Source organism: Leopardus geoffroyi, chromosome X (genome assembly GCF_018350155.1).
Source record: "Leopardus geoffroyi isolate Oge1 chromosome X, O.geoffroyi_Oge1_pat1.0, whole genome shotgun sequence".
Lineage (NCBI taxonomy): Eukaryota > Metazoa > Chordata > Mammalia > Carnivora > Felidae > Leopardus > Leopardus geoffroyi.
The window spans coordinates 58711892-58732544 of record NC_059343.1 but is presented as its reverse complement, the minus strand read 5'-3'; the positions used below and the strand labels follow the sequence as shown (position 1 = coordinate 58732544).

At 45.0% G+C, this 20653-nt stretch overlaps 2 long non-coding RNA genes across 2 annotated transcripts; both read left to right on the top strand.

Moving 5' to 3' along the window:
* The first annotated feature begins 1335 nt into the window (after positions 1 to 1335).
* Positions 1336 to 20058, top strand: LOC123594789. The gene is made up of 3 exons (XR_006710880.1): positions 1336 to 1431; positions 14169 to 14175; positions 20038 to 20058. It is a non-coding gene; the product is annotated as an uncharacterized LOC123594789 (long non-coding RNA).
* LOC123594788 lies at positions 10142 to 10435 on the top strand. Its single transcript, XR_006710879.1, has 2 exons — positions 10142 to 10180; positions 10254 to 10435. It is a non-coding gene; the product is annotated as an uncharacterized LOC123594788 (long non-coding RNA).
* Positions 20059 to 20653: the final 595 nt, after the last annotated feature.

Genomic DNA, 20653 nt, shown 5'->3' with positions numbered 1-20653 from the left:
GCAGAAGGGGGGCAGAGAGAGAGGGAGACACAGAATCCAAAGCGGGCTCCAGGCTCTGAGCTGTCAGCACAGAGCCTGACGCGGGGCTTGAACCCACAAACAGTGAGATCGTGACCTGAGCCAAAGTCGGACGCTTAACCGACCGAGCCACCCAGGTGCCCCTAACAAAATTGTTTTAAAAAAGAAAAGAAAAATAATTGTCCGCTACAGAATCTTAATGCAATTATCACCCTGAAAATCCAACTTTGAGATAATACAATACCTGGTACATGAACCTCACTCTGAATTTCCAATTGTCCTAATATTGTTCTTTGTGCCTGATTCTAAATCAAAAACAAAAACATCGTCTTTCCAGTTAAAGATCATGCACTGCATTTCAGTTGTCAAATCTCTTTAGTGTCATTTAAACTATTTACCCTGACTTTTTTTTTTTTAGGTCTTGCATGACATTGACATTTGAAGATCCAGTCCAGGTGTTCAGAAAGCATCTCAAGATGGATTTCTCTGATTGCTTTCTACTGTTTAGATTCAGGTTAAACATGTTGGGCTAGAATACTATATAGGTGATGTTCTGTCCTTCTCAGTGCATGACATCAGGACATTCTTGATGTCACTTTGTCCAAACTTGATCTTAATTTTGATCATTTGGTTTTGTGGTTATTTCTACCCTCTCTTTTCCAATATTGGTGTTTTGCTCCCTTGTTTCCTTGACCAATCTCATTAGAGTTTCACCAATTTTATTCTTTTTCCAAAGAACCAACCTCAGATTTTGTGATCCTGTCTATTATATACTTGTTTCCTCATTCACTAATTTCTTTTACCTTTATTACTTCCTTTATCTTTTCCTGACCTTGTGTTGCTTATTTTCTATTCTCATTAACTTTCAACTATCCTTTTTTAAATATATGCATTAAAGGTACTCTTTTAATTACACCACAGATAGGTTTATGAGTAGTATTTTTGTTATCATTCTGTTAGAAATAGGGGGACAATGCAAATTTCCACTTTTGTGGGCAGGATCAATGAAATAGTGGCATATTTCTATGAGGGAATATTATTTTATAAGCAAAAATATATAAAGTCTCACTACACAGAATGAGAATGAATCTTACAAATGTAACAATGAATAAAAGTAAAAAATAATACTGACATATTTAATAAATCCATTCATATAACTGTAAATAATAGGCAACACTAATGTATCATTTAAAGACATATATAGGGTGGGCAGCTCTTCCTGTCCTCAGGTCCTATCCCTGTGCTTTAATAAAATCACCTTTTTGCACCAAAGACGGCTTCAAGAATTCTTTCTTGGCCATCAGCTCCAAGCCCCACGAACCTCCCATCACCCCAAAACTTCATCATATGGTATCCAACGTGGGGCTGTGAGTCTTTTCATCTGGACTCTGAGCTTCGGTGCAAATTCGGGGAGTACTTCTCTTTTCTTCCTTTACTCTCATTTCAGGGGCTTCTCGAGGAGTATGGTCTTATTGGAACACTTTCCTGTCAACTGGTCAGGCTGAATTCTCTAGCCCGTGGCTACTCGATGAGGAGAAGAAAGCCTGCCTATTGGCTGGAAGTTAGTACCTTGGCTGGAATGGTAATAAGACCCAGACACTTGATGCCCTCTCTTTACTCCTGTCCTTATACAAAGTTGTCTGTCTTGGGCACAGTACAGCCACCTGAGGCATCCCTCAAACAAAATCACTATGACCACCGAGCAGCCAATGAAGGGCTCCTGAAGGAGGATGCTAGCATCCCCCCACCCCACTTCCCCATTGCATTCTAGACTACAGATGGGTGCCTGGCACGTGGACCTGAGTCTGCCTTGCTGAGAAGGCTGAGAAGAAACCACTGTTTTTGACCCATGGAAAACACTAGAAAAGTTTTACAAGGGAGAATTACCTAATTCTGTAATTTTAGTAGTAGTTCATAGAGGACATTGATGGAAAACAGTAAGGTCAGAAATCCATCATCATCTAAGTGACATTCCAACACATATAGTCCTTACAGCCAACTTCCCTAGGAAACGGTCCCTGGTTGGGTTTTAATTCAATTGAGTACTGGTGTCAGCCAGCTCCCAGTGGAGGTCCTGTGGCCCAAAGTGGCTAGACCAGAGATGTGGAGGGGATCACATTAGACCAATGAGGAGGAAACCTCATGTGGGAGTCTTAAGATTGGCAGTCATCCTGGTGACTTAGGTGACTGTCCCATGCCCAAGACAGACAACTTTGTATAAGAACAGGAATAAAGAGAGGGCATCAAGTGTCTGGGTCTTATTACCATTCCAGCCAGGGTACTAACTTCCAGCCAATAGGCAGGCTTGCTCCTCCCCATCGAGTAGCCATAGGCTAGAGGATTCAGCCTGACCAATCGACAGGAAAGTGTTCCAATAAGACCATACTCCTCGAGAAGCCCCTGAAATGAGAGTAAAGGAAGAAAAGAGAAGTACTCCCCGAATTTGCACTGAAGCTCAGAATCCAGATGAAAAGACTTACAGCCCCACGTTGGGTGCCATATGATGAAGTTTTGGGGTGATGGGGGGTTCATGGAATTTGGAGCTAACAGCCAAGAAAGAATATTTGAAGCCATCTTTGGTGCAAAAAGGTGATTTAATTATGTTGGAGAAATGAATAAAGTACTCTGCCACAGATGGCTGACGGGACTAAAACAAGCTCTGGTCTCTAGCTCAGAGACCCCTCTTCCATGTTCTTCTTGCCTTGTTTGCCTTGCAAGCAAAAACCCGCCACAGATATGGAAGCTGACAACTATAAATTACCCTTCCCACTTGCATTCGGCACTCAGACCTTTGGAGAAACGGTCTCCTCTGAGCCCACCAGTGTTAAATAAATCTCCAATCCACCAAGATCTCCGAGTGCCACTTGGTTTTTCTGCCAGCCTTCCAGCCTGGTTCCATAGCATATTTGGTTCCCTGACCAGGAAACCCAACCATGCTGTCCCATTGTTGCCACCGGTTTCGAAGAATGGCGAGGCGGTGACAGAGCGAGAGATAGCAAGGGAGAAGGTGCACCCTGCCTGAATTTTGGCAGTCTCCTGCTCAGTCGCCTTGGGATGGCCCCGCTCTGCCATTCCCGCCAGACTCAAAGAGACCTTGTAGGTGAGGACATGGACCCGACGTCAGAACCGGTAAGGCTGAGACCCCAAAGTAGTCAGGCCCACCCAAAAGGGTGGAAGGAGGACCTGATCAATCCCCAGAGACCTTAGTGGTCTCACAGGTAGAAAATTTTGCGGGAGAGAATGTAATAGCCTCTGGCATGTGTGTGTGTGTGTGTGTGTGTGTGTGTGTGTGTGTGAATGTGCAGCTCAGCCAGGCTTGCCAGTCAAGTTCAAGTTTGTGGCTCCATGGACAGGCACCCTTAAGGTCCCCAAAAATCTACAGAGTCTGAGTGGGCTCTCCTGCGTCGCGGTGAAAGCATACAGTCCAGGGCAGCATTAGATTAGACTCCAATCGCAAGTCACAAAGCTGCTTCCGCTACAGCCAAGCCTCACCTAAAGTTTCCCTCAGGAACGCAACCAGTAGAGTATCCAATTAGTGCTCTTATCAGAGGGGACACCCTCCCTTTGTCTGTCTCTGCAACACCGAACATGAGAAAGGAGTTAATAATGGGATCAAAACAGACTAAGCCTACAATTTTAGAGTTCATGCTCAAAAATTTTAAAAAGGGATTTTCAGGCGATTACGGGGTGAAAATGACACCCAGGAAGTTAAGGACCTTTTGTGAAATAGAATGGCCCATATTCAATGTAGGATGGCTCCTGGAAGGGACATTAGATGCTCAAATAGTGCAGCGGGTTTGGCTGATAGTCACTGGAAACCCAGGTCACCCTGATCAATTTCCATACATCGATTGCTGGCTTGAAATTGCCCAAAATCCTCCACTTTGGGTGCGATTCATCCATAGCAAGCAGAACCAGGCAAAGGTTTTAGCCATTTTATCTGGAGACTCACCCAGCCAAAGAAGCAACCCACCACTCCCCTAGTGTTTGCAGGAGACCTGGAGGAAGATCCCATATTTCCACCACCTTATGACTCACCAGGCTCCCTCCCCACCGCCCCTGAGCTTGAAACTCCTCCCCGGTCTGTCTCTCCTCCTCCTCCTCCTCCTCCTCCTCCAACACCACCACAGCCACCACCGCCCATCTATCCTCCCCTCCCAGATCCGGAGCACCCTCCCCCACAAGGGCCAGCAGCCAGACTGCGCCCCAGACCCAGACCTAACGCTCTCCAAATGCCTGTAAGGGAGAGGAGAGAGCCTGAAAGAATGAAGACGGAACAGTCCAGCCCAGCCGTTCCATGTTGTATTATCAACCTTACTCTACAACTGACCTCCTCAATTGGAAACACAACACTCCATCATACTCTGAAAAGCCATAAGCAATGGTCGACTTGATTGAGTCCCTCTTCCAGACCCACCGACCGTCTTTGGAAGATTGTCAACAGTTACTCCACACTCTGTTTAATACGGAAGAAAGAAGAAGAATTAAAGAAACACGATAGTACCTAGAAGATCACTCACCTCCAGGGATCAATGACCCTGCTGTCGGGGCTCAATCTGCCACGCCTCAATCTGCCACGCCTCAATCTGCCACACCTCAATCTGTCACCTCAAGAAGTTGGAGAGCTTTGCCAGGATGAATATCACTCAGCTGATAGAGGTCGCCAATAAAGTTTTCATGAACAGAGAAGTTGCAACCAAAAGAGAAGCAGAGAGAAGACTAAAAAAGAAGGCCACCCTTCTTGCAGCAGCACTAAAAGAAACAGACACTGCAAAGACAGGAAGACCCCAACCACCAAAAGGGGGGAACCCCAGAGCCCCCTTAGCAAAGGACAAATGTGCATACTGCAAAAAGAAAGGACACTGGAAGAATGAATGTCTGAATCGGAAGGGGCCCTCAAAACCCAGCTGATATTCAGAGGAACCTTGAGGTGAGAACCTCGTTGGTCTGGCTGGGATAGAAGTGGACTAAAGGGGACCGGGCTCTTTCTCTCTTGGCCCCCATGAGCCCATGGTCGAAATGAAAGTAGGGGGCCGAACAATAACTTTCATGGTTGACATTGGGGCTAAACACTTGGTTGTTACTTCCCCGGTAGCCCCTTTCAGCCAAAAGACAGCAACCATACTTGGGGCTGTCAAGCTCGACAGTGTAAACTTGGGGGTCACAAGGTCTGGCATGAGTTCCTCTACTTACCTGACTGCCCAATTCTTCTCCTGGGCTGAGATCTGCTCTCCAAACTTGGGGCCCAGATAACTTTTGAACCCACTGGACACACAAGCTTCCAATTAAACCCAAGACAAAAGGAAACCCTGGTCTTGGCAATTACCCTGCCAAGGGAAGAAGAATGGAGACTATTCTGCACCCAGGCCCAACCCTGTAGCCCCTCAGAATTCAGGCTTACATTCCCCTCTGTCTGGGCTGAAGATAACCCACCTGGACTAGCTTGGAGTCAGGCCCCCATCATTGTTGACCTGATCCCTGGAGCCCAACCTCAGAGACAAAGGCAGTACCTCCTTCCACTCGAGGCTAGAATGGGTATACAAGAGCACCCAGTGGTTCTGAACCTGTATACTCTCCTCAGCCAAATTCCGGGGTCAGCCAGATGGTTACATGCCTCGACCTAAAGGATGCTTTCTTCTGCCTCCACCTGGCTCCTCAAAGTCAACCATTGTTTGCCTTTGAATGGACTGAGCCCATTACAGGGTACCAGATGCAGCTGACCTAGACACGACTTCCCCAAGGCTTCAAGAACTCACCCACTCTTTTGGAGGAAGCACTAGCTACAGATCTCGCCAACTTTCCAAAGGAAACCACAGAGTGTGTCCTCCTCCAATATGTAGACGACCTCCTCCTTGCAAGCGACACCCAAGAAGACTGTATGAAAGGTACCAAGGCCCTCCTGTAGCTCCTATCCTACTCAGGGTACTGGGCCTCCTGGAAAAAGGCACAGATTTATCAGCAGCAGGTCCGATACTTAGGCTTTCTCTTCACAAAAGGAAAAAGAGAACTAGGACTGGAAAGGAAGAAGGTTATCACCACACTGCCACAGTCCCAAAACAAAACGAGGCTTGTGTGAATTTTTAGGGGCCGCAGGGTTCTGTTGCATTTGGATTTCTGGATTCTCAGCCATAACGAGGCCCCTCTATAACCTGTTGGGAGTGCCAGACCGGGAGCCCCTCGCATGGACTGAGGAGGGAAGGGCTGCTTTCACAGAAATAAAGTTGGATCTAGGACGAGCCCCAGCCCTGGGTTTGCCTGACATATAAAGGTCCTTTAGCCTCTTTGTACATGAAAAGGGGAAAATAGACCTTGGAGTGCTCAGTCAGAGCATGGGACCTTGGCAATTGCCACTGGCCTACCTGTCAAAAAAACTTGATCCTGTGGCTGTAGGATGGCCACCGTGCCTCAGAGCTCTGGCAGCCACAGTCCTGCTCATCAAGGAGGCAGACAAACTCACACTGGGACAAACGCTTGATGTTAAGGTACCACATGCCGTCATGTCCCTCATGAGCACCCAAGGATATCGTTTCCTCTCCAATTCTTGGCTGACACAATACCAAGGCCTTCTCTATGAAAACCTAAGGGTCGCTCTTGAAACAGTAAGAACACTAAACCCGGCCACCTTCCTTCCCACGGAGGAAGGAAAACCCGACCATGACTGTTCCAAAGTAGTGGATAAAGTCTACAGCAGCCGCCCGGACCTCCAAGACCAGGCTATAACAAGCCCAGAGATCACCCTGTTCAGCAATGGGAGCAGCTGTTTATAAGAGGACAGCCGAAGAGCAGGATATGTGGTAACCACAACCACTGAAGTTCTGGAAGCCAAGGCCTTGCCAAAAGGATGGTCAGCACAGCAAGCTGAACTGTACACCTTAACCCCAGCCCTCATCCTTAGCAAAGGTAAACGAGTTAACTCTACACTGATTCCCATATGCCTTTGCTACTGTGCATGTACACGGGGCCATCTATAGAGACAGAGGCCTCCTTACTGCTGCAGGGAAAACCATCAAAAACAAGGAAGAAATACTGAAGCTTCTTGAGGCTGTATGGCTGCCAGACAAGGTAGCTATCCCACACTGTAAGGGACATCAGAAAGGAGACAACCCCATAACTCAAGGAAATCGCCTGGCCAACAAAACAGCCAGAACGGCTGCCTGTGGTGACCTAGGCAAAGCTCCTACCTACACTATGATTCTTGAGCCCTAGAGGGAAGCCTCCCCGCCCCTGTACACAAATGAAGAAAGAAGTTGGGCCGTGACAGAAGGGGGCACGCTAAGCAAAGAGGGATAGTGGGTCATGCCAAATGGACACATCTTTGTCACGTCGTCTATGGGAAAACACCTAGTGAAGGAATATCACTAACTCACACACCTAGGGAAAACTGCACTAGAGGCCCTTCTCAAAAAGAACTACTATATCAGCCAGCTGCCAGCATTATGCCGGGCTGTCAGTGAACAATGTGTAACGTGTGCCAAAAACAATGCTTGGTCTACCCCACAGTCCCCGCCCGGCACGCAAAGGATGGGGGCCTCCCCTTTTGAAGACTTAGAGGTGGACTTTACTGACATACAACCAAATAAAGGGTTCAGGTACCTTCTTGTAATGATCTGCACATATTCAGGATGGGTCGAAGCATTCCCGACCAGAACAGAACGAAGTCGCGAGGTGGCCAAAGCTCTTCTACGGGAGATCGTGCCTCGGTTTGGTCTACCCTTAACCATACACAGTGATAATGGACCTGCATTTGTGGCAGACATTATACAAACCCTGACAAAGTCCCTCAACATTACCTGGAAACTGCACACTGCTTACTGACCCTGGAGCCCAGGGAAAGTAGAGGGGATGAATCACACCCTCAAGGAAACGCTGGCTAAATTCCACCAAGAGACTAATCTCCCATGGCAAGATTTACTACTGCTGGCCCTCCTGCGTGCCTGATGCATGCCTGGGGCACTAGGACTCTCCCTTTTTGAATTATTATATGGGCGACCCCCCCCCCATGTTTAGGAAAACCCCCAGGAGACCTACACCAGATTGGAGACAAGGGAATAAGAAAACAGCTCCAGACCTTGGGGGAAGTCCCAAACAAGTTACAGAGATACACCACAGAGAGGGCCCCAATCACCCCTTTCTGCCAGGAGACTCTGTGTGGGTCAAAGATTGGAAGAGGGAACCTCTTAGGCCGCGGTGAACTCATATTGTTATTGACAATAACTCATATTGTTATTCTAACTCCTACAGCACTTAATGTTTCAGGTATCACCCCATGGGTCCATCACTCCAGAGTTAAGAAGGCCAGCTCAGAAGAACCCACAACCTGGCAAAGTGATCCAGATCCAGTCAACCCACTTAAACTGACCCTCAAAGGGGCACTGGCCTCTGAGACCTCCAGCCCTGCTCCAGCCACACTCCGGAAGCTGGCTGGCCTGCAAATGGCAGAAGCTTGAGGAATCAATGCATGAACCAAGCCCAGGGGTTTGGATGCAACTCTGCCAGCCTTTGCCCCTTGCTGGTGTCATAGCCCTGATCTTACTTCTTACTGTTGGGCTGATAGAGACTGCACCAACAAGCTGGACATGAGACAAAAGATGCATGCTGGGTCTCACATACCTCCTCTGGATGGGAGGATTATTAAGTATTGCCTGCATATTATGATAACCTCTCTCACCCTCACAACTGTCACTTACCCACTTTGCCCCCAGGATTGTTATATGACAATAAGGGGGTCAAGGGCGTTCAGTGCCTTCACTTCCCTCCACAAAGATTGCTACAAGGGAAAAACACCGACTGTCAGTCACCTGGTGCCCCAAGTGTATTGGACCATAGAGATAACCCAAAATATCAGGAACCCATGTCTCAACAAGGGCCTCCAGAAAGGGAAGCAAGCTTGCTACACTTACTTTCCTCAATGGGGGATCTCGGACAGGGGAGGGGTGCAAGACAGGGCCCTTCAAAAAGTTATGAAGGATACCCAGGATAGGGTAATACAAGCTGTAAAGGCAACCACTCCCCCGGCAGTCTACCAGGTGTGAACCTTTCAGCCCTCAATCAGATGCTTACCAATTCCCCACTCCAGCATTGGGCCAACACTACCTACAAGTCCTTCATAAAATAATCACACCCAAACCTGCTGGATGTGCTTGCCCCTCAGCTGGAGGGCTTGCTTAGCCACTCCCATCCCTTTGACCTGGGAGGCTCCTGAAAATCTCAAAACCAACACCTCTGTCTTGATTGGACCCCTGGCCACTGGGGTCTACCTCACAAATGCTGACAAACTAATCTGTACAGTCCCTGAAGGTATGAACAGTACCTCTCTATGCGGAAGAAATATAACCTTAAAGAGGAATACAACCCTATGTTCAACCCCTGGGGTGTTCTATCTGTGTTCTAATTTGGCCTACTGATGCTTAGAGGCCAACTGGACTCAGATATGTTATTCTGTCTTCCTAACCCCAGAGATATCCGTATACACTGAAAATCAGCTCCTAACAGATTTAGCCCCAAGTCCTGGGCTAAACAGGCAGTCCTGCTACCCGTTCTGATAGGAACAGGAATTGCGACAGGAATAGGAACTGCAATAGGGGGCATAGGTTCATCCCTAGGACTATACCATAGACTATCTCAAGAGATAAATGAAGACATGGAACAGGTGGCAGATTCTCTGGTAATCTTACAAAGCCAAATAAACTCTCTGGTGGCAGTGACTCTCCAAAATAGGCGAGCCCTTGACCTCACTTCAGAAAAAGGAGGGACTTGCATCTTTCTGGGGAATGTTGCTATTTCATAAACCAGTCAGGAATAGTTACAACTAAGGTTAAGGAACTCAAGGAAAGAATTCAACGTAGACAACAGGAAAGTATCAATCAATGGAAAGGATGAGATCTCACAGATTGGGCATCCTGGCTTCCTGCCCTGGCGAGACCCCTCCCCTCCATAATTTTACTTGTATCCATTGGCCCCTGTATACTGAATGCCGTGGTACATTTTATTGAAAACACTGTGTAAGGGTTGAATTGTAGGGCTAACCTGTAGCCTTGAGAAATAACAGCTTTGTTTTGACACTGTAGGTTAAGAGATAACAGCCTTGTCCTATCAATCAAGGGAACAAAAGTTCAAGGAAAATCAACTGGATTAGTGTTTGATTGGATTGGGGCAAGGGCATGTTGAGAACTTTGAAAAAGTGGCGCAGGAGGCAGGGTCAAGGAGGTCAACTGGTTGCAGCTTAACCGCAGAAGGTCTGAATTGTTTCCACCCCCATCTTGGAACTATTTCTTTGTTCTGTTCCCAGGTGATGATAAGACGATGTGGTCGGCTATAAAAACTCTGTACCCTGGCTGTTTGAGGCTGCACTCTGATCAAGAGTGTGGTCACGATCAGTTGGCCTTGCCTCTCATTGCAATAAACTTTGCTGTGACTGTCACTGGTGCCCGTAGCATTCTGTTTCAGGAGTCGTGTGGATGCAACAACTGCTGCTTGCCAAACTACTGCACGTATCTTAGCCTTCTGAGAGTACCAGCCTGTAAAACTGAAAGGTGATGCCTACTAAAATTTTTTATGAAAGGCATCAAAGGGGGGAATGTTGGAGAAATGAATGAAGTACTGCACCAAAGATGGCTAACGGGGCTAAAACAAGCTCTGGTCTCTAGCTTAGAGACCCCTCCTCTGGGTTCATCTTCCCCTGTTTGCTGCGTGCTCGAAAACTCGCCACAGATATGGAAGCTGACAACTATAAATTACCCTCCCCACTTGCATTTGGCGCTCAGATCTTTGGAGAAATGGTTTCCTCTGAGCCCACCGGTGTTAAATAAATCTCCAATCCAAGATCTCGGAGTGACGCTTGGTTTTTCTGCCAGAGGTCCAGCCTTGTTCCATAACACTTAAAGCACAGGGACAGGGCCTGTGGGCAGAAAAAGCTGCATTGCAATTGTGTGTGGGTGTGTGTGTGTGTGACTGTTTTATGGAGTTTTATGGAGTCGGAATAGAAAAAGTCAAAAGGGAGTTTCCAAAGAGACTTTCACATGCTAAAGACTTGCTGGAGTCCTAGCTATTTTCAAGTTAAGGTGTTTTTCCCTCTAGCAAAGCACTAACATTAAGACGGTAGGAAGTTCCTGGACTTTGGACCATTGGTGGGATTGCCTTTTTCTGGTAAACTGGTAGAGATTCTTATCAGTTTAACCATTTGTTTTTTGTCCTTTCTTATTTTGGGGTAGCCGGGAGTGTCCAAGGAATATCATACCTGTCCCACCTTGGCGGGGGGTGGGGGAGGTGGGGGCTGCTGTTAACCTGCCTTTTGCCCTCAACTTGCCCCACACTCCCTCATCAGCTGTACCTTTCTTCTTCATTCTCCTTTCCCCAATCTATACTGACCATTCTTCTTACAATGGGGCATTCAAAAGGATCATCATGGTCATTTGAGTTACAAACCAGAAAAAAAAAAAAACAACATCTGATTCCTGCTGCCTGTTTCCACTCCATCTGACGATGCTTCAAGCCTGGCATTGAAAAAAATCTCACTGGAAGACACTGGGTTTGTAATTTGCTCTAACCATTGACCTATATTTTTCTTGTTTCTATAAAAGTAACTCTTACTAATTACCTAACTGCTTACTAAGCAGAACAGAGTCTATATGATGGCTAACCACCACCACCTGTTACACAGTTAAGGCCTTCAGTGACTCTCAAAATAACATTATATTATGAAATACTAAAATAACTCAAATGCATTAAACAATTCTACAAAATAGAATGGCATTAAATGTTTTAACTGCTGCACAAGGTGAAACGTGCTCTCATAACAACAATGGTGTGTGTGCATTCCAGGTTACCACAGAAATATTTCTGGATTTCAAACTGACATGAATACTCGAATTGGTGCTTTTACTAGGTTTTTTAAAAAAATTTTAACATTTATTTATTTTTGAGAGAGACAAGGTGCGAGCAGGGGAGGGGCAGGGAGAGAGAGACACACACACAGAATCTGAAGCAGGTTCCAGGCTCTGAGCTGTCAGCACAGAGCCCGACACGGGGGCTCAAACCCACAAACTGTGAGATTATGACTTAGGCCGAAGTCAGACGCTTAACCAACTGAGCCACCCAGTGTTGCATCCACACAACTCCTGAAACAGAATGCTATGGGCACCAGTGACAGTCACAACAAAGTTTATTACAATGAAAGGCAAGGCCGACCGATCGGGACCAACACTCTTGATAAGAGTGTGGCCCTGAACAGCCGGGGTACAGAGTTTTTAAAGCCGATCACATCGTTTTATCATTATCTAGGAACAGAACAGAGCAACAGTTCCCAGATGAGTTAGAAACAGTTGCCAGATGAGTCAGAAACAGTTATCAAATGAGGTGATTATTTTAGATTTCTGCCGCTAAGTTGCAACCAGTGGATCTCCTTGATCTTGTCTCTGATGCTCTTTTTTTGAGCTTTTGTTTCCTTCATTGGTAAAGCCTGATTCACAAGAGTATGAAGTATGATTTACAAGAGTAAAAGCAAGGCTGTTATCTTTTGACCTTCAGTGTCAGAACAAAGTTGTTATCTTTCAAGCTAAGCGTTAGCCCTACACTACAATTTAACCCTTACACCAGGACCCCCTCAAATTGGTGCTTTTAAACAATCCTCCTTCCTTTAATGATTGGTTAAACTGGAGAATTTTTGTCAACTACCAAAGGACTTTTATTTGGGCTTCTCTTTCCTCTTATTCTAATTATGTTTTACTGTTTTCTCCTATCTCTCTGCTTGGTACCAAAAGTGCATCACTACAATAACTTCAAGCCAACAGATGATCCTTTCTACTCAAAGGGGCTCATACATGTTGTCTGGTGAGGTTTTGGGGGTGAGGATGGGGTCTGGAGCCCATGGTCAAGAAAGAATTCTTGAGATGTCTTTGGTGTAAAAATGGTGATTTTATTAAAGAACAGGGACAGACCCCTGGGGCAGGAAGAGCTGCCCAGGACCCTGTGGAGACCGGTTATATATTTGGGAGTTGGGGGAAGTAAAGTCCAGGGGAAGTTTCCAGTGAGATTTTCACATGCTAAAAAAGAATCACTAGATACTGAGGCCTAGTTATTGTTAAGCCAAGGTTGTTTTTCCCTCTAGCAAAGCATTAGCATTAAGACAGTAGGGAGTTCCTTGAGAAACTTTTACTCTGCCAGCCGTTAAGTATTTGTCAATGGGCTGCAGGTTATAAGGAAATTTAATTTTACCTGCCATTTCCTTCTTGCCTTTATGGAGAGGAAGGTGATGTTGGGGCTCCAGGAAACTGTATAGGTTTCTGGAGATTAGGCTAATTGATAAGACTGCCTTTTTCTTGTAATTTACTAAGATATTTGTAAACTGATGGAGACTCAGGTCCCGCAAGACTGTGATCTCTATCAGTTGACTATTTGTTTTTTGTCCTTTCCTTTGTCCTTGGGCAGCCAGGAGTACCTGAGGAATATTACACACATCCTACCTGGGGGGGGGGGGGGGTGGAAGGGGGACTTGTGGTCTGTCAGTTTGCCTTGTGCTCCCTCATCATTGTGCACATTGGATTCAGCCGCCTCTGTGTTTTTGTAACTCCCCTGTATGTTCCCCAGCTGATCAATATTGACCCATATATGATGAGGGAGCATGAGGCAAGTTGATACCCTGAAACCCACCCCCTCTCCCCAGGGGGTTATGTGTGATATTCCTCAGGCACTCCAGACTGCCCACGGACAAAGGAAAGGGCAAAAAACAAATGGTTTAAACTGATAGAGTCCCCATCAGTTTACAAATATCTTACTAATATTACAAGAAAAGAGCAATATTATCAATAGCCTAATCTCCAGAAACTCCCTACAATCCTAAGGATAATGCTTGGCTAGAGGGAAAAAAAACAACCTTTGATTGACAATAGCTAGGCCTCCAGTAATCTGTGAATCTTCTTTAGCATATGGAAATCCCTTTAAGCAACTTCCTCTTGACTTTACCTCCCCCAATTCCACAGTATATAACCAGTCACTCTTCACAACCCCAGTGCAGCTCTTTCTGCCCATGGGTCCTGTCTCCATGCTTTAATAAAATCACTTTTTTGCACCAAAAAAATAAGTAAATAAAAAATTTAAAAACGCATATATAAGGCATAAAACCATGAGGAAAAGCGAGAAAAGAGTGGTCACAGATGTAAGGTTGTGGATTTCCTCTTTAGAGGAGAAATGGGGCTGATACCAGACAGGGAAACTTCCAGAGCCTTGGAGGATATGGACAGTGTTCTCTTCTGTGATCCCAAGGTGTTTACGTAAACATTCACTTGATAATCATTGATTACAATATGCATACAATTGTGACGTTTTCTCTATGTTACCTTTCACCATAAATGGAGAAAAAAATAATGCCAAGGGAAATAGCATACCAGTATAAACATATTGCAATTATGTTATAACCAGAAGTAGAACTAAAATTATTTCCTTTGTTTGGAAAATAAGTCAACTTATGCACCATAAGATGGCTGATGGGACTAACATAAGCTCTAGTTCTTAGCTTAGAGACTCTTCTTACAGGTTCTTCTTCCAGTCCTTGCTTGCCATGAGTGCCAAATTACTACTAAAGCGGAATGCAGAAGTAACAGACAATAAATTGTCCCCCATGCTTGTGCTCAGGACTCAGATCTCTGGAGAGGGATCTCCTCTAAGCCTGCCGGTGTAAAATACAACTCCGATCCACCAACATCTCTGAGTGTCACTTGGTTTTTCTGGCAGTGATCCAGCCTGGTTCTGTAACACCTTTATTTATAACAAGCCTTATTAAGATTAGTAATCTCATTTCATTTATATTAGTAGCCTTATCTTCAAAATCTCAGATTTTACTAAAAATAATGGGAATGATGTTTACGTAATTACATCAATCTCAAATTTGTACAAATATTCCATATTTGGGAGGTATGTTTTCATTCAGAATTTAATTGTGAATTTGTGCTGAAAACTCACAGAGGTGTTGCACTATGGCTACAGGTTTTCAGAGATTTCTGCCTTCCCCATCCACTTCCTGAAGGTGGAGGACCAAGAACCTAAGAAAAAGAGAAGGCCAAAAATCCAAAACTAAGGGCAAATACATTTATTTGACCAGCTGAGGGCAGTGCCGTTTAAGGCTGTTTGTTTGGAAGTAAGGGGTGGTTGGCACGCCTTTGGAGTTCCTCCTCTTCTTTTCCATTAGCTGATTAGCCACTGGGACTGAAAGGGTTATTTGTGCCAATTAAGGTGGTGGTGGTGATGGTGGTGGTGGTGGTTTTGACGGCCTGCATGTCCCTTGCCTGTTTGACACTTCCTCTTAACACCAACCTTCACCCCAGCTCCCCCATCAACAACCGTTTTCTTCCTCTTTCTTTTCCCTAGACAGAAACTGAGATCAGTGATGTGTTAGACTAGGCATTGGGCACTGAGAGGCGGCAAGTGGGTGTGTGCAGCCCTTCAAGTCCTTATTGTTTGTAGGGAGCAAAGCTGAAAGAGTTTTCTTGAAAAGTTAGACTTCACCCCATGAGTTTCCCCTGCTTTTGTTTCTAGTCTTGTGTTTCCCCCACAGCAGCCTAAGCTTAGGCTCCACACTGCTTTGTGGTATTGATAGGCTCAGTAGGAAGAATGTCATGGTTATTTGGTTCTTTATTTCGTTGACCGATGAAATGAAACAAAATGAGCCTCTGGGGCCACCGCCTCTGCCTAAAGGTTAATAGCATTTCCCATTATAAATACTGCTCCTTTGACACCATTTTTTAGATGTCTAGCTACCATAATTCACCTCTCTTAAGGATGGGTCTGAAGCAGAAAATAAAGGAAACATTTATGTCAAAACTTTACTTTAAACAACTAAGTATTTAAAAGGTCTTTTCAGACTCTTCTTAGGGATTTTTCATCTCTTTAAATGACATTTTCTTTATTGCTAATTCTATTATACCATTAGAAGACATTTGGGAAAAAAATTATTTTGCCCATAATTCTAGAACCCAAATACTTCAACTCATTTTTCCCCATTGTTCCTGCCCCAGAATCATAGAAGTGCAGAATAGGAGAGCTAGAAGACTCCTGAGGAAATCGAATCCTCTGACTCCTGGGCAGTGTACAAGTTAGGGATCAGAGTTAGAGGGACAATGCCATGTCAAGGCCACCACCAGATATTTCAAGTCTGTGCCTCTTTAGTCTCCACTTTGTCCTTCAGGAGGACAGAAGCCCCTCCATCTCCTCACCTTCAGGTCTCCTGTGAGTGGGCATTGAAGCTGGTGTGGCTTCTTTGCAACCTCCTGACTGGTTTGAAGCACTGAAATCCACACCACTTTCTGTCAGTTACAGCTAAAGCCTGGTTAACCCATGTGAGCATCCCAGGTGAAGAAGCAGTTGTACCCTTCACCCTGTCCGGAAGGCCCATGGTGTGCTGGGGTAACCCTGGATGGTTGACCTTACAGGCCCAAAAGAAGGCAAAGTTGGGCAAGCCCTTGATGAGGAATCATGAGACCTGGCTCTCTCCTCATCTGTGGAAAATCACATCCCTTTTCTGAACCACCATTTCCCCATCTGTGAAAAGAGGAAGTTGGCCCAGAACAGTGGTTTTCAACCTGGGGTCCATGAACTTCCTGAAATTGTGTGCAGAATTTTGGAAGCAATGTACACAGTGTCCTTGGGAGGGTGTGCAAACTTTCATCTGTTTCTCAAAGGGGTCCTGTTATGGACTGAATCGTGTGGCCTCAAAAATTCCTGTGCAGAAGCCCTAACCTCATTGTATTTGGAGGTAGGAACTTTAGAATGTTAAATGAGGTTATAAGGGTAGGGCCCCCGTCTGATGGGACCTGTATCCTATAAGAAGAGGAAGAGGGGTGCCTGGGTGGCTCAGTCGGTTAAGCGTCCGACTTCGGCCCAGGTCATGATCTCACAGCTCGTGAGTTGGAGCCCCACGTCAGGCTCTGTGCTGACAGCTTAGAGCCTGGAGCCTGCTTCGGATTCTGTGTCTCCCTCTCTCTCTGCCCCTAACCCACTCGCATTCTGTCTCTCTCTCTCAAAAATAAACATTAAAAAAAAATTTTTTTAAAGAAGAGGAAGAGATACCAGAGATCGATCTCTCTCTCTGTGCACATACAGAGAAATGCCATGTGAGGACACAGCAAGAAGGTGGCCATCTACAAGCCAAGAAGAGAACCCTCACCAGGAACTGAACTTGCTGGTACCTTGATCTTGGACTTCTAGTATCCAGAACTATGAGAAAATCAATTATTGAAGCCACCCAGCCCATGGTATTTTTTTTTGGTGGCCTGAATAGACCAATACAGCAACCCAAAAAAGATGTAGAGCCAATAGCCCCACTGGTCCTCAGAAACCCATCCTGCACATTCATGTTTTACGGCAACATGTTTCTAGATAGTTAGCAGGCTTTTTGAGTTTTTAACCTTTTTTTTTTTTTTTTTTTTTTTTTTTTTTGAGAGACAGAGCTTGTGCAAGCTGGGGTCAGAGGGAGAGAGGGAGTCTTAAGCAGGCTCCATGTTCAGCACGGAGCCTGACACGAGGTTCAATCCCACAACCCTGGGATCATGACCTGAACTGAAATCAAGAGTCAGACACTCCACTGATGGAGGTCCCTCACCTTTCGTATACATATTTTATGTAGTTGTGATTACAGTGTATATACAAATTTGTTTTCCTTTTTACTGCTCTGAACTGTGCAGCATATTTATTATTACAACATACTTCTTTTTCTAATAGTTACATAGCACAGGTCTGGATCTATATAAACCCAGAAGCCAGAGTTTAAATCCTGATTCCACCATCTACTAGCTGTTTGACCTTGGACAAGTTATCACACGTCGTGCCTCATCTATAAAATGGGGAAAAGATTGGAATCTACTTCATATGGCTGTTACAAGACCCAGATGAAATAATGTATGTAGAGGGCCTGGCATGTACTAGTTTCAACTGGTATTAGTAGCTCTTATTGTTATCATTGTTGACCATTTAGGTTGTTATCAGTTGTTTTTGTTTTTTTTTTTTTTTTTTTTGGCTTCATAAATCACATTGTTGTGAGCAAACTTCCTTGTGCATAGAGAATTTTTTTCTCTTAAATGGTTTTCTCAGGCTAAATTCCCAAGAATTGTGTCACTGGATCAACGGTTAGGCTATTTTTTTTTTTCTTATCATTTACAATTTTTATTTTGTTTAGGTGTCAATCTCTTTGAATACATTAAAAAGCAAAATAAATCCATTAACGTGTTTCTAGAAGTTCTTTATATTTAGTGTAGAACTCTTAGGAATCCCTTTTCAACTCAGAGTTGTCTGTGTTGTCAATTTTGTAGCCTAGGGGACTCTTTGGTGGGACAGCATTTAAAAAGAGCACTTCAGGGTCACCTGGGTGGCTCATTTGGTTGAACTTCCAACTTCGGCTCAGGTCATGATCTCACAGCTCCATAAGTTCGAGCCCCGCGTCAGGCTCTGTGCTGACAGCTCAGAGCCTGGAGCCTGCTTTGGATTCTGTCTCCGTCTCTCTCTCTGCCCCTCCCCCGCTAGCACGCTGTCTCTTAAAAATAAATAAAAACGTTTAGAAAACATTTAAGAAGAGCACTTCACTTTTGAGTCCAGGATTTCTTTCCAAGCTACCGAGACGCCATTTGTACACTTTCGATGGCGATACTTCCTCGATCTCATAAGGGGGTTTCATGCACCTACGAGCAATGACAATCCCATCACAAAACTGCCAGACGGCCAACAGCCACGACAGACAAAAGTATGCTAATTTCAGAAACATAAAAATGGGGGGGGGGGAGGAGAATGCGTATCTTAGCGTCAGTGAAAAATACGCTTACCACTGCTGTGAGTGCCACCTCTTCAGATAGAATGCTCTTAAACTACATTCCCCAACATTCCCTGCAGGCCTGTGATGTAGTTTTGACCAATAAGATGCACTCCTGGAGGGCTTTGATTCGGAACTGAGGTGGGGAAACAGCTGGGCAGACTTTCTGCTGGCATGGATGACAGCAGAGGTTGTGTCTCTGAGGTTAATCAGACTAAACAATGTTTCTGAGAGCTTTTGCCTAGAACTGCTTCTCTAGCTCTTCTAACATTTCTACAGAGGATGAATTTCTTCCTGCCCCCAACTAGTTAGAGTCCACCTGAGACCTTTTCTTTCCTCCTTCCTTGTTAGCAAACCCTGATTTTGTCTGGGGCAGCAATATGTGCCGGCTAGAAAGCTACATTTCCCAAGATCCCTCAGAGAGGGATAACCACATGACTACATCCTGACCAGTGAGATATAAGTAGAAGTTGGTGCATAAAACTTTTGGGAAAATTCCTCAGGAAGGAAGGTGACCCCAGTGTTTCCCACAAGGTCATGTCCTGCAGCTGGGGTTGTGTGTGTCAGTTCCTCAAAGTGGAGTTCTATTTTATTCTTGTTGTTAAGTGTAACCATAGGGCCCATATTCAAGGCACATACTCATTTTGGCAAAATGAAAATCACACCCTGAATTGCATTAGAATTACGATGAGGCAACAAAGATTTGAAACCTTATATCCCCTGCTGTATACTGATCATTCCCCCCCACCCCAGGAAATGGAAAACGTCCTTTTGGCTCTGTACACAGGTTTGTACATGGTGTCATTTTACCTGAATCCCATTCAGCAAGCATAAGGAGTCACTAGGCATAAATTGGCCAGATGCTTCTGTAGATAATGTTAGTGCAAGAAACACTTGGCAAGCTAGAACCCAAATCTATAACCTTGCTCTTATTGTAGACAGAATTTTGATTACATGACCACTTATTTGGATTTTATTTTGTATTTGCAAGGTTTGCCGTTGAATACTAATTAATATTCATCTTATGGAAAGCTCATATTGATAACTCAACAAATGCTCATTTTCTTCTTGTTTGCCTGACATCCTTTTTATGAAAAACTCAGAAGTTGATTTTGTTTCTCATGATGGTCCTATTAGTGTTTAAAAAAATTTTTTTTAATGTTCATTTATTTTTTTTTTTTTAATTTTTTTTTTCAACGTTTATTTATTTTTGGGACAGAGAGAGACAGAGCATGAACGGGGGAGGGGCAGAGAAAGAGGGAGACACAGAATCGGAAACAGGCTCCAGGCTCTGAGCCATCAGCCCAGAGCCCGACGCGGGGCTCGAACTCACGGACCGCGAGATCGTGACCTGGCTGAAGTCGGACGCTTAACCGACTGCGCCACCCAGGCGCCCCTTGTTCATTTATTTTTGAGAGAGAAAGAGAGAGAGACAGAGACACAGACTCCAAAGCAGGCTCCAGTCTCTGTGCTGACAGCCCAGGCTTGAACTCACAAGCTGTGAGATTATGACCTGAGCCAAAGTTGGATGCTCAACTGATTGAGCCACCCAGGCACCCCTCTTAGTGTTTTATTGGGATAATCCTAATTTATGAAGCTTTAAGTTATTTTTTTAAGTAGGCTCCACCCCCAATGCAGAGCCCAATGTGGGGACTGAACTCACGACCCTGGGATCAAGACCTGAGCTGAGATCAAGAGTTGGCCGTTCAACCAACCGAGCCACCCAGGCGCCCCTGGAGCTTTAAATTATTATTATAAATTTCTTTGACGATTAAGTGCTCTTTGCTTAATGTTCGTTTCAATGTGTCACAGTGGATATCAAATCTGAGTATCACCTTTCCTTAC